Source organism: Dendrobates tinctorius, unplaced genomic scaffold (genome assembly GCF_039654945.1).
Source record: "Dendrobates tinctorius isolate UK_male_01 unplaced genomic scaffold, ASM3965494v1 ptg000104l, whole genome shotgun sequence".
NCBI classification, from domain to species: Eukaryota; Metazoa; Chordata; class Amphibia; order Anura; family Dendrobatidae; genus Dendrobates; species Dendrobates tinctorius.
Genome location: NW_027361772.1, coordinates 3913957 through 3928540, shown reverse-complemented (window position 1 = coordinate 3928540; position 14584 = coordinate 3913957).

Genomic DNA, 14584 nt, shown 5'->3' with positions numbered 1-14584 from the left:
GTGTATAAAAAGAGAAAATCCTGTGATCAAAATGTATTGTTTATTACCCCTCTATATACGCCTTGTAAGGCCACATCTTGAACATGGGATACAATTTAGGCCCCACATTTTAAAAGAGATATTTGAGATTTAAAAGTCAGTTCAAAGGTGTAAACAAGATTATTAACAAGATCTCATTTATAAGTATAAATACATATGTGGTCAATCCATAGTACTGGCACAGGACTTCACATTCCAGGGTGTTACAAAGGGTAATGGAACATTATCACATGTGGAGAACAGTCAATTCCGGCAGCTAAATAGGAAAGGGTTCTTTACAGTTAGAGCGGTCAGACTGTGGAACGCCAACCACAAGAGGTAGTAATGGCCGACACTATAACAGCATTAAAAAAAAAAAAGCCCTGGATATTTTTTTTAATAGAACATGACAGTTCTAAATAATTTAGCAATAGAAAATATATATCTTCGAAGACAGTTTTAACTTTATGGTCCTAGGTCTTTTTTTTTTTCAATCTATATAGTTATGTAGAATGTACAAGAGGAAAATGCTTGAAATGCAATTCCCTATAATATTATTTGCCAGCAATTTCCTCCTTTTTTCGCTTTTTTCTTTGGACGTATATTTAGCACCTTACAATCTCTGCATTTAAACATTGCAGAACCCTCCTGACACTTGCACATATATTCTGTTTTCTCTATTTCTTATGGTGCCTAAGGGAAGCCATAATGATAGGCGCCTGCTGGTAACAAGGGGATTACCAATGATGAAAGCGTTAATACATGGGTCCGGCATCAGTAATAGCCCCTGTTGTAACCATGACAAGATGCCATAAAAGAACGGTACACTGCCACGATCAGCGCCATTACTGATGCGCCTGAGGATGTTGAGCTTGACCACCCCACGTAATGTGCCGACCTTGGGGTAATTTGGAGGTTCTAGCAGGGAAGGGGTTGTCTGCTTTAGACACCCCAAGGGCATGGGAAGGTAACAGGGAGGGGGGGGTCCGCAGTACAGGATTCCCTTCTGTTACCCCTACAAAGAGCTGCTCTCCTTTAGGAGTCCATGGACAAATCTATGACTGTAACTGTTGATAAATTGGGAGGGGATGTTCATCCTATTACGGGTCATCCATAACCAGCAATCCTTTTCGCCAAGTGTCTAACTTCTTGAGACTTGGACCCGGATCTGTAAGGGAGGAATGATCCCGTACATCCACCTGGGATCAGATCAGCCATACTGGGTCTAGCAGCCAATGTGGTGGCAGGTATCGCAGCCGGATCTCTCCCACATCTGGTTTATCGCATTTAGAGCCTATATTTGTTATCTTTCTCTGTAAATCTGGTAAAATGTACGAATTGTAAAATTCTGCCGTTCCATCTGTTATATCGGCACTAACTCTAATCCCGAGGGAAGGGCGACCCTCCAGCCATGGTTGCCTAGAGGTTTCCTCCACAGGGGGTTTTTCCTCTCCTGAGTGCTGAGGGGTGACTCTCCGTGAGTCAGGGGTTGTGCCTTTTTCGGTGTCATGTAAATAAAGCTGAGAACATTTGACACCTAATTACAACGCTTTGTGTCTTTATTTTGGGGTCTTGTGTCTGATTCATGTTGGGGTCCATCACACATCACTGGGTCATAGGTCTGTACATCTGCCGGCCACACCCCCACAAGTGTGCACTCACCCTCAGAGTAAGGACTGACCATACATTACAGGATTACCAGCGGCTTCCTTGCCTCATTCACACAGTGAGTATTTGGGGCAGTAATTTACATCAGTATTTGTCAGCTAAAAACCAGAGGGACAAACAGAAATAAATAAAGCTAACAGCAAATGATGTATTTTTCCACCTAATTCAAGAGTAGCATTGTATGTAGACAGAGACCCTGAATCCAGTGATGTGTCACTGGGCTGCTTGCTGTAGTTCTTATAAAATTACAGTTTTATCAGCAGGAGATTATCACTGCAGGACTAGTACCGCTGCTGGATTGTGGTCTCTATACCCTGTGTCGGGGATGTCGTATAGATTTAATGTATTATGGAAATCTGGGGATTATACAGTGATGTAGAGATTGAGGGGCTCCATTGTTTCTGGGACAGAACGGCGCCAACACATGGAATTGCTAACAAGTCAGACTTTTCACTGTATCTGCGTCCTCAGGACAAACTACAGAAAACATGGACACCTGACTTATATTGTCACAGACTTTTTCATAAAGTCTTTCCAGCTCCAGAAGTTCATGTAGAAACTTCCAAGCTTTATTTGGTTCATCCAACTTCAGTCCAAAATAGGAAAACACATGGATTGGTTACATTGATGAAGACCATAGGGGGCGCTCTGCCATAGCATAGTCCTAACTCCCACCACCAGGCACTTTCTGTCCAGTTTTGGGCACCACATTTTAAAAAAGACATCAACAACCTGGAGCAAGTTCAGAAAAGAGCGACCAGAATGGTGACCGGTCTGCAAACCCTGTCTTATGAGGAAAGGTTGCAGGATTTGGGAATGTTTAGTTTGCAAAAGAGAAGACTGAGAGAAGACTTAATAGCTGTCTACAAATATCTAAAGGGCTGTCACATTGTAGAAGGATCAACTTTATTCTCATTTGCACAAGGAAAGACTAGAAGCAATGGGATGAAACTGAATGGGAGGAGACACAGATTAGATATTAGAAAAAACTTTTTGACGGTTAGAGTGATCAATGAGTGGAACAGGCTGCCACGAGAAGTGGTGAGTTCTCCTTCAATGGAAGTCTTCAAACAGAGGCTGGACAGACATCTGACTGGGATGATTTAGCGAATCCTGCTTTGAGCAGGGGGTTGGACCAGATGGCCCAGGAGGTCCCTTCCAACTCTACGATTCTATGATTCAGACCGATCTTCAGGATCCCGTGTGCAGTGATTCCTGGGGGCAAAATTTGCTGCACGCCCCAATCAAGAGGAACGTAACTAAGCGTGTTGTCTGGTGTAGGCGCTGGAAAACACTTTGGGGTATGATAATCTTACTTTTGGGGTGTGATGCACTACTTAGGTTGGAGATGTGACCTTTAGAAAAGGAAGGACGTATATTAATAATATAGTAGCGGGGCGTCCAGGACACTGAACTTCAAGAAAGCAAAATTCTCTCTGATAATAGATTACCTGGACACTGGGCAATACTGGGAAAATAAAAAATACAGCAAATGGGAGACTTTTATACTAGGACCTGAATAGGACGTGTGCACAATATAAAACACGGAGGCCAAATAGAGCTGTAAGGGGTGCAAGAAATGACAAAAAGAAAACCGGACATTAAAGAGCGTGGATAAGGAGGAGGCAGTAAATCAAGAAAAAATAGATTATGTAGAAAGAAAAGCAAGGCAGCAAAGACTTGGTCACGGAGACGCATTGCCTAGGAAAGTAAAAATAATCCAAAATCACTCTTCAATTGCATAAACAGTAAGAAATTAAAAAATAAACGTGTTGGACCCCTCAAATTGATCTGGAAAAAAAGGTGGAAGTGGATGAGGGAAAAGTCAATCTAAGTAAACACCTTGTCTACAGTATGTACACAAGGAAATCCCATGATGGATGATATGATCAGGGATGCCAGAAATTCTCCATTAAATGTTACCTGTCTGACCAGCAGGAAGCACGGCGCAGCCACAAAATCACTAAAGTAGACAAATGAAAAGACCCGGATGACAGACGCCCGTGAGTACTGCACGACTTAAAGAAGCCATACTCCTCCTCCCATCAAAGTTTTATCCTCTTAATATATTGCAGTCATCATATTACAGTATATGGCACTGTGTACTTACAATTGCTCATTTTGCTCTTCGACCCAGCTAATTCTTTTGTTTTCTATTAGGTCTATCATTAAAATCTGACTGGCTGAATCCTTCTAAGCACTCCATAGAAACATGAGGTCAATTTTGTCTGCACAAGAAAGGCCTGTTTCACACTTCCGTTTGCAGGCGCTAGTCACAGTCCGTCGTTTGGGTAAAAAAACGGATCTGCCGGATTTGCCTGGCAGATCCGTTTTTTTCCCCATAGACTTGTAGGGGCGGCGGATTGTGACGGATGGCCTTCCGTTGCGTCTGTTGTGCGGTGGATCCGTCATAAAATTTGGGTCCGTCAGGAAAAAAAAGTCCATGGGAACTTTTTTTTTGTCTGCTTCAAAAAGGCGGACGGTGACAGATTCGTCTGCGTCCGTTGCCTGGTAGAATGGACGCCTATAGGTGACGGATCCGTCTCCGTCCGTCACATGACGGAATCTGTTGACGGAGTCCATTTCTTTAAATTGAGCATGCCCGGAAGAATTTCCTTTCATGGAATTTAACCCCAAAACTTGTTCTGGCACAAAATCTCGCTCTCTCTCCCCCCATGTTCCTTTACATTCCAAAGTCTGCAGTTTCGATGGATCCGTTAAAAAAAATGAACAAACGGATGAAAAAAATGGATGCAACTGATTAAAAGGATCTGTTTTTCCGGCGGATCTGCTAGATGGATCAGTCAAAAAAAAGGATCCGTCGCATCCATTTTTCACTAATTTCGACGGATCCGTCATGCTGTTAAAACGGCGGATTTTGACTGATGCTGTGTGAAACAGGCCTATTGTGTCACCGCAAAAGTCTATGGCGGGGGGGAGGATGAGCAGCTGGGTCAGGGGCTGCAGAGGGGAATGATTCCTGCAGGGATTAGAGACTTCCTGTTTCTACATAGAGCAGAAAAAAGAGAAGAATTAACAGGGTAGAAAGACAAAATGAGCAATTGTAAGTACACAGTACTATATCGTACTACGTCATATGATGATTGCAATATATTAAGAGTATAATAACTGACGGCAATGTTTCTGTAAGTACCGTGAAAGACAGACCACCAATTCTAATATTCCATGGCAGTAACTTGCATGCCTCTTTGTGCTGCCCACTCACCGCTGTCACCATCTGGCTTCTCTGTGTCAAGCCAGCTCACTGACTTTTGCCTCTTGCAGCACTGCAGCATATAAGTCTGTTTCCATTTGGCTTTAGAGGGGTGCGGCCGGTCTCTGCGGGAATTTAACCCTGCTGTGTCCTGCAGAGATTAGGTTCCTTGGCCTATCTTGTGCCAGCAGGCTTTATATTAGGCAGCTCCTCCCACCACTCTTGGCCCAAACATTGGCTCCTAGTCAGTTTGTTCTGCTAGTGTCCTGTTAGTTCACGTGGTTTTTGTTTCTCTCGTTGACCCGGTTCATATCCCCATCCTGTCTGACCTCTCTGCTCCTAACCTCGGCTAAATATCCTGAAGCTGTGCTGCCTGTCCCAACCTCAGTCCGTCTGTCCTCGTCCTTGTCTTTGGCCTCCTGTACCTGGTACCTGCGCCTCCAACCAGGCCCGGATTGATAATCTGGCGAACTGGGCAGATTCCCGGTGGGCTGGTGGCTCTGAATTACAAAAAGGGCCGCTCGCCCATTAAAACTTGTGACTAGGCCCTGTGTGCGCTCGCGCTCTGTTGGTGCACGCGCTGATAAGAGCCGCAGCGGCCCGCGTCAGTGTGTGAGCGCGGCCGCGGCCGTCTTCAGTGCGGGCAAGCAGGAGAGTAGGAGCACACAGGGCCCAGGTCAGAAATTTGAAAGGGCCGACTGGGCGCGCACAGGAAGCCTCTCTGCTCTCCTCCAGGGGCGTCGCTATGAAAGCTCCGCGGCTGTTGTCCTCCTGTGCAGCTCGCTCTGAGGGAGATAGCCAGCGCAGAAATCAAGATGAAACATCAGCAAAAGATCAGCATAGGTGGCTGCTCCCAGGGAGAGATAAGCTCCTGTCAGCAGGTGACAGCTTCTCCTGCTCTCATCTGCTAGTATCCCGGTAGAGAGGAGAGACCGGGGGATGTGCAGGGACAGAGCTGCTGTGAGCAGGAGAAGCTGAAGAGCTGCACGTGGACACCAGCCTCCCCTGCACCACAGAGGAGAGTGTGTGAGGCTGTGTGTGGCTGTGTGTATGTGTGTGGCTGTGTGTATGTGTGAGGCTGTGTGTATGTATGAGGCTGTGTGTATGTGTGAGGCTGTGTGTATGTGTGAGGCTGTGTGTATATGTGAGGCTGTGTGTATGTGTGAGGCTGTGTGTATGTGTGTGGCTGTGTGTATGTGTGAGGCTGTGTGTATGTATGAGGCTGTGTGTATGTATGAGGCTGTGTGTATGTGTGAGGCTGTGTGTATATGTGAGGCTGTGTGTATATGTGAGGCTGTGTGTATGTGTGAGGCTGTGTGTATGTGTGAGGCTGTGTGTATGTGTGTGGCTGTGTGTATGTGTGAGGCTGTGTGTATGTGTGTGGCTGTGTGTATGTGTGTGGCTGTGTGTATGTGTGTGACTGTGTAGCTGTGTGTATGTGTGTGGCTGTGTGTATATGAGGCTGTGTGTATGTGTGTGGCTGTGTGTATGTGTGTGGCTGTGTGTATGTGTGTGGCTGTGTGTATGTGTGTGGCTGTGTGTATGTGAGAGGTTGTGTGTATGTGAGAGGTTGTGTGTATGTGTGTGACTGTGTAGCTGTGTGTATGTGTGTATGTGTGAGGATGTGTGTGTGTGACTGTGAGGCTGTGTGTATGTGTGAGGCTGTGTATGTGTGTGGCTGTGTGTATGTGTGAGGCTGTGTGTATGTATGAGGCTGTGTGTATGTGTGAGGCTGTGTGTATGTGTGAGGCTGTGTGTATATGTGAGGCTGTGTGTATATGTGAGGCTGTGTGTATGTGTGAGGCTGTGTGTATGTGTGAGGCTGTGTGTATGTGTGTGGCTGTGTGTATGTGTGAGGCTGTGTGTATGTGTGTGGCTGTGTGTATGTGTGTGGCTGTGTGTATGTGTGTGACTGTGTAGCTGTGTGTATGTGTGTGGCTGTGTGTATATGAGGCTGTGTGTATGTGTGTGGCTGTGTGTATGTGTGTGGCTGTGTGTATGTGTGTGGCTGTGTGTATGTGTGTGGCTGTGTGTATGTGAGAGGTTGTGTGTATGTGTGTGACTGTGTAGCTGTGTGTATGTGTGTATGTGTGAGGATGTGTGTGTGTGACTGTGAGGCTGTGTGTATGTGTGAGGCTGTGTATGTGTGTGGCTGTGTGAGGCTGCTTTTATGTGTGAGGCTGTGTATGTGTGAGGCTGTGTGTATGTGTGTGGCTATGTGTATGTGTGTGTGAGGCTGTGTATGTGTGAGGCTGTGTGTATGTGTGTGGCTATGTGTATGTGTGTGTGAGGCTGTGTATATGTGCGATACATGTGAGCTGTGTGATACGTGTGAGCGTGATCTTGTGATACATGCGTGTCTGATACATGCATATGTGAGCTGTGTGTGTGAGCTGTGTGTATGTGTGAGGCTGTGTGTATGTGTGAGGCTGTGTGTATGTGTGAGGCTGTGTGTATGTGTGAGGCTGTGTGTATGTGTGAGGCTGTGTGTATGTGTGAGGCTGTGTGTATGTGTGAGGCTGTGTGTATGTGAGGCTGTGTGTATGTGTGTGGCTGTGTGTATGTGTGTGGCTGTGTGTATGTGTGTGGCTGTGTGTATGTGTGTGGCTGTGTGTATGTGTGTGGCTGTGTGTATATGTGAGGCTGTGTGTATATGTGAGGCTGGGTGTATGTGTGTGTATGTGAGAGGTTGTGTGTATGTGTGTGACTGTGTAGCTGTGTGTATGTGTGTGGCTGTGTGTATGTGTGAGGATGTGTATTTGTGAGGCTGTGTATGTGTGAAGGTGTGTGTGTGTGTGGCTGTGTGTGTGTGACTGTGAGGCTGTGTGTATGTGTGAGGCTGTGTATGTGTGTGGCTGTGTGAGGCTGCTTTTATGTGTGAGGCTGTGTATGTGTGAGGCTGTGTGTGACTGTGTGTATGTGTGTGGCTATGTGTATGTGAGGCTGTGTATATGTGCGATACATGTGAGCTGTGTGATACGTGTGAGCGTGATCTTGTGATACATGCGTGTCTGATACATGCATATGTGAGCTGTGTGTGTGAGCTGTGTGATACATGCGTGTGAGCTACTTGTGTGTGTGAGCTACTTGTGTGTGAGAGCTGTGTGATACGTACGTGTGTGAGCTGCGTGTGAGTGTGAGCTGTGTATGTGAGCTGTGTGATACGTGTGTGTGAGATACGTATGTGAAACGTGTATGTGTGATATACATGTGTGTGAGCTGTGTGTGAGTGTGAGCTACTTGTGTGTGTGAGCTGTGTGATACATGCGTGTGTGTGAACGTGAGCTGTGTGTGTGTGTGAGCTGTGTGATGCATGCGTGTGTGAGCTATTTGTGTGTGTGATACATGCGTGTGCGTGCTGTGTGATACGTGTGTGTGTGTGAGATACGTGTGTGATACGTGTGAGATACGTGTGTGAGCTACATGTGTGTGAGCTACTTGTGTGTGTGTGTGAACTAGTTGTGTGTGTGAGCTGTGATACATGCGTGTGTGAGCTGTCTGTGAGCTGTGTGTGAGCGTGAGCTGTGTGTGATACATGTGTGTGAGCTGTTTGTGTGTGATCATGAGCTGTGTGATACATGCGTGTGTGATACGTGTGAGCTGTGTGTGTGAGCTGTGTGTGAGCTGTGTGATACGTGTGTGTGAGCTACTTGTGTGTGTGAGCTGTGTGATACGTGTGTGAACATGAGCTGTTTGAGCTACTTGTGTGTGTGAGCTGTGATACGTGTGAGCTGTGTGTGTGATACGTGTGAGCTGTGTGTGTATGTGATACGTGTGAGCTGTGTGTGATACGTGTGAGCTGTGTGTGTGTGATACGTGTGTGCTTTGTGTGTGTGTGTGATACGTGTGAGCTGTGTGTGTGTGAGCTACTTGTGTGTGAGCTACTTATGTGAGCTGTGTGATACGTGTGTGTGTAAGCTAAAGCAAAAGTTGGCACAACCTGCCAGTGTTCTACGGTTTGGGTGAGGACATTTATTGTATGTGGGCTGGTGAATTTTTTTTTTGTGCCAGGGCTGCTTTTTGGTCTCAGTCCGGCCCTGCCTCCAACCTTCTGGTCTGCTGCAGCAATCCTGGTGACTGCCCTGGAATGGTAACCGGTATCTACTGACAGCTCAGACTATCCTCACCACCAGAGGCTCTAGTGAAGACTCGGTAGATGCCTAGTTACACCCCTCCAGGGTAAGCCCAGCCCTTGGTGCAGTGGGTCCACATCCACCAGTGTAACAGCTGCATAGCAAATGTGGTACCAATATTTAAGAAGGGAACCACATCTGAACCTGGAATTAATAGGCCAGTAAGTTTAATCTGTAGGGTAGGAAACACCATTGAGGGTTTTCTAAGAGATGATATCATGGAGTATCTCAATAAGAATAACCTAATTTTCCAATATCAACATGTGTTTGAGGGATCTGTCCTGCAAACTAATCCTATCGATGAGGAGGTAAGTTCTAAATTGGACCAGGGAAATACAGTGGATGTTGTCTATCTGGACTTTTCATAGGCATTTGATACGGTGCCACGCAAAAGGTTAGTACATAATATGAGAGCAATGGGACCAGGGGAAAATATGTGTAACTGGGTTAACAATTGGCTCAGTAATAGGAAACAAAGTTAACAGTGGAATGCCACAGGGATCAGTAATGGCAGAGGTGGACATATCGCCGGTGCAGCCGCATCGGGGTCCAGAGTTGGAGGGGTACCACAACAACGGCACACATCAAGCTGAAATGTATTGTGATGCAGGGAACCCTACGCTGCCATATACACCACAGGCTAATCAGAGGCTGGCAGCTGACATGAGCGTGCCCCTGACTGTGGGAACATGGCAATGACATGCGTCATGGTTTGCACACCGAAGATCATGTGTAGCAAGATGGGAGCAGCAGATCAGAGGTAGAAGCTTACTGGACTGACCGAGGACAAGCGTTTCATCTAAAGGGGGCTTTACACATAGCGATATCGCTAAAGCGTCACCGATTTTGTGACGCAGCAGCGATATCGCTACATGTGATACCTCCGACCGGCTCCCCCGCTGGCTATCACTGATCGCACAAGATCGTCCACGTCCATTTCTCGTCGTCGGCTTCCTGCTGGCGCCGATGAGCGAGCTCTGGACGCGGGCGGAAGGCGGCGGTCATCGCTTCGTCTGAAAGGTAAGTACGACCGTCGAGCATCGCTACATCGCTGGTGAGATCTGCCTGTTTGGCAGCTCACTAGCGACCATTTAGCGATGCACCAGCGATCCTGACCAGGTCGTATCATGGTCGGGATCGCTGGTGCATCGCTAAATGTAAAGGGACCTTAAGGGTACCGTTACACATAACGATGTCCCAGCGATCCCACCAACGATCTGACATGGATGGGATCGCTGGGACATTGTCAGCTGATCGCTGGTGAGCTGTCACATAGACAGCCCCTCCAGCGATCAGGACCAGCGAGCACGCTGGTATCCAACGTAGACACTGGGTTTCTAAGGGCTGCGGGGCCCTTAGAAACCCAATGTTTACCCTAGATACCAGCATGCACTGCAGGCAGGGCGGCGCAGACAGACCGGCGTAGATCTGCTATCTGCTACTCCGGTCTGACAAACTGAATAGGCAGATAGCAGAGCTACTCCGGTCTGTGCGCCGCTCTGCCTCCATCTTCCACCCTGCCTGCAGTGCACGCTGGTATCTAGGGTAAACATCGGGTTTCTAAGGGCCCCGCGGCCCTTAGAAACCCGATGTTTACGTTGGTAACCAGCGTGCAGCGTCGCTCATCGCTGGCTTCCGCTGCCACACGCAGGGATGCGAGCTGCTGGATGTCACACACAGCGATCTCGCTGGAGAGATCGCTGATGTGTCACAAAATCAGTGATCTCGCTAGCGAGATCGCTGTGTGTAATGGGCCCTTACCACATCCTCCAGCACACTGAGGAAAAAGATCTCACCAGCTGGACTAAATTGGGGGGGGGGGTTCCTGCACCACGTGCTGCCGCTCTTCACTGCGTGGAAGCTACATACCTCAGCCTGTTCCTACAAGTTTGGCTGGCCGTAGGTAATTATGCTGACTGGTTGAGGCGTCATCTCCTCTTTCATCCTTCGTGCATTATGTAAATATGAAGAAAAGAAGGTCACGTGGTACTTGTGGGAGAAGGGGTGCGACGTTGATCCCTGCTCAGCGGAAGATACCAGGAGACACCAAGTGACAGAGCGGCCCAGTGCAAGAGCTAGCCCATATGGCAATTGACAGAATTGCCAGTGCGGCCCTGCTGACCTCTTCTTAAACCACTCCACCCCTGTTCACAGATTTTGCCTTATATTACAATCCAGTCCCATTCACTTTGAAGGAGTTGAGATGCAATACCAGACACAATGCAGTGTGGCGCTGGTTTTGGAAGAAAGCAGCCATGTTTTTTTTCTAAACTTGAACAAACATACCAAAGCGCTGGGTCGGTAATAGTCGGCAGGGTCACAAAGGAACCCAAGGCAACCGCTAGCCAACTGAAGACTTTTTTCACATTATCTGATGCTAATATTCATGAGGCCACCATCAGGAGGACAATGAACAACACTGGTGGGCATGTTATATTTCAAATGATCAAATTACGAGACTACTCTCCATGAACAAACCCTTTTATTCCATCTTTAAAAATACACAGGAACAACAAAAATACATAGCAATTTTTCGGTCGTCGTCACTTTCAAGCCAAAATTGTCAGAGATACAACCAAGTTGTATTTTATTTTACCTATGAAATTTTGGTTTTAAAAACATTGGGTAAAGGTCAGAGAATAATATTAAAGTTTTAGCCTGGTCAAGTCAATGTCCACAGCTTAATGCAATAGAAATGTTGTAGAAGGCCCTTTAGTGATCAGCCCATGGGAGAAAACCCACCAACATAACAGAGTTAGAACTATTCAAGGTGAGAACAAGATAAAACGCCTCCAAGCTGGTGTACAGGTCTAATGAGCAATTGCAAAAAAATGTATAGATGCAGGATTTGTTACGCAAGGGGGCCACACCAAATGTGCGATACTACTTTCAATGCACAATGACAGCTTTGATGAGAAGGAACAAGCCATCAAAAGTGTGCTGTGTCAGTGCGAATTGTAAGGAGATAACTGGCAAGCAGAAAAAGCATTGACTAAGCCCCCACCACCTCCTGAAAGTGGGGTCATTTTCTTCTGCATAATGTTGTAGTGGTCAATTAACTAAAAAAGTTTGAGAGCCTAGATACATTTTTTTGAAAAACATAATATTATAGGTTATGGGCACTAGATTCTGTGATGGGGTGGTGATCCAGGGAACTAGTCTGATTGCCGTATGTGGAGTCGGGAAGGAATTTTTCCCCTAATATGAAGCAATTGGCATCTGCCTCGTGGGGTTTCAGTCTTGGTCTGAATCAACATGCATGGGTATAGGTGGAACTTGATGGACTTATGTCTACCATCAATCTTAAAAATTATGAAAATATCAGTTTTTGTGTTTTGTCATGGACAGGTCATAGAACATTAGAGTTGGAAGGGACCTCCGGGGTCATCATGTCAAACCTCCTGCTCAGGTTTCACTAAAACATCTCAGACAGATACCACAATAGTCTTTTGGGGTGTTCCTCTTTTGGACCCCTATCCATCTTGAGAATAGGGCCCTGGCCCTTTATCATTATGTAGACCGCGCATACTGCTCAAGTCATTGGGAACACTACAAAATTTTAAGAACACCATTAAAAATATATACACAGTCACTTCTCTATTCTTTAGAATGCTCCAGGGCCCCATTTTCATTCCCCAAGTTTCAGCAGTGGGACCTACATTTATCGAACACTTAAAATGGCTTGCAAAAGTGTTCACCTCCTTGGCTTTTTACCTATTTTGTTACATTACAAGATTTGTGTGTGATGTATCTGCACTAAATAATCCAAGTTAGTGAAGTGAGGAAAAATATAGGCATAAAATTAAATTTATGGGATCAAATAACTAAAAGTTGGCATGTGTATCTGTACTCACCCCTTTTCTGACGAAGTCCCTAAAAATTCTGTGCAAGCAATTACCTTCGTAAGTCACACGCTTAGTGACAGGAAGTCCACCTGTGTGCAATCTAAATGTCACAAGCCTGCCACTTTACCTTCTCTGAAAGTCCACAGAGGCTGCAACATCATAAAGCAAGAGGCACTACTAACCAAACACCATGAAGACCAAGGAAATCTCCAAACAAGTCAGGGACAAAGTTTTTAAGAAGTCCAAGTCAGGGTTGGGTTATAGAATTTTCCCATTCTCTGATGATCCCCAAGAGCACCATAAAATCCATTATCATCAAGTGGAAAGAGTATGGTACCACAACAAACCTGTCTAGAGGGCCGCCCACCAAAACTCTCAGCCCAGGCAAGGAGGGCATTAATCAGAGAGACAGTACAGAGACCAAAGGTAACCCTGATGGAGCTGCAGAGTTCCCAAGCAGACTGGGAGTATCTGTCCATATGGCGACAATAAGCCATACACTCCATAAAAGGTGGCCTTTGTGGAATAGTGCGCAGAAGAAAAAAACACAACAAAACACTTACCTACCAAAATTGTAATGCTCCATTTGGACTTTGCCAAAAGATGTGGGAGACTCCCCAAATGTATGGAGGAAGATGCTATGGTCAGATCATACCAAATGTTAACTTTTTGGTCACCAAGGTAAACTACAGCTCTGGCAAAAATTAAGAGATCACTGCACAGTTTTATAAAAATCAGCTTCTCTACATGTCTGACAGACATTCCATTCCAATGTCAGTTGAATTCCAACCAGAGTACACCTCATTCTACTTAATGTGCTTCTGACTAGGTGATCACCTGAACTAAATCTTATTTAACGAAGGAAAGTATAAAAAAAAAACCCTGCTGTGGTGTTCACAATCCTCTTGCAATAGGACAAGCTGGATGGCAAAACAAGTGCTAGTAATATCTCAAAAGTAATAGGAATGAAAAAATAACTTTTAACCATGCCAATGGAGTTGAAAAGAATTCTCGCTTTACTAGCAGAGGGATACAGTGAGCGTCATGTTGCCTCCATCTTCAAAATTTCTAAGACGGCAGTCCATTACAACAAGGTCAAGCAGAAGACATTGGGGACAACAAAGCTACAGACCAACAGAGGGTGAAAACGACTCTCCACTGACCGGGATGTCCGTCATCTTATTCGAATATCACTCAGAAACCGCAGGATGACATCAAGTGACCTAAAAAAAAAAAAAAAAAGGAATGACAAATGGCTGCTGGGGTGAAGTGCAAGGCAAGAACAGTTTGTGACAGGCTCCTATAGGCAGGGCACAATTCATGTAAAGCTAGAAAAAAGCCTTTCATCAAAGAGAAGCAAAGGAGAGCCAGGCTGAAGTTTGCCAAAGACCATACGGATGGGACCATAGAGGACAGGAGTAAAGTAATCTTCTCTGACGAGTCTAATTTTCAGCTTTCCCCAACACCTGGTCGTCGAATGGTTAGACGGAGACCTGGAGAGGCATACAAGCCACAGTGTCTTGCACCCACTGTGAAATTTGGTGGAGGATCGGTGATGATCTGGGGATGCTTCAGCATGGCCAGAATTGGGCAGGTTAATCTTCGCGAAGGATGTATGAATCAAGCCGCATACAAGGTTATCCTGGAAAAACAGTTGATTCCTTCTGCTCAGGCAATGTTCCTCAACTCTGAGGACTGTTTTTTTT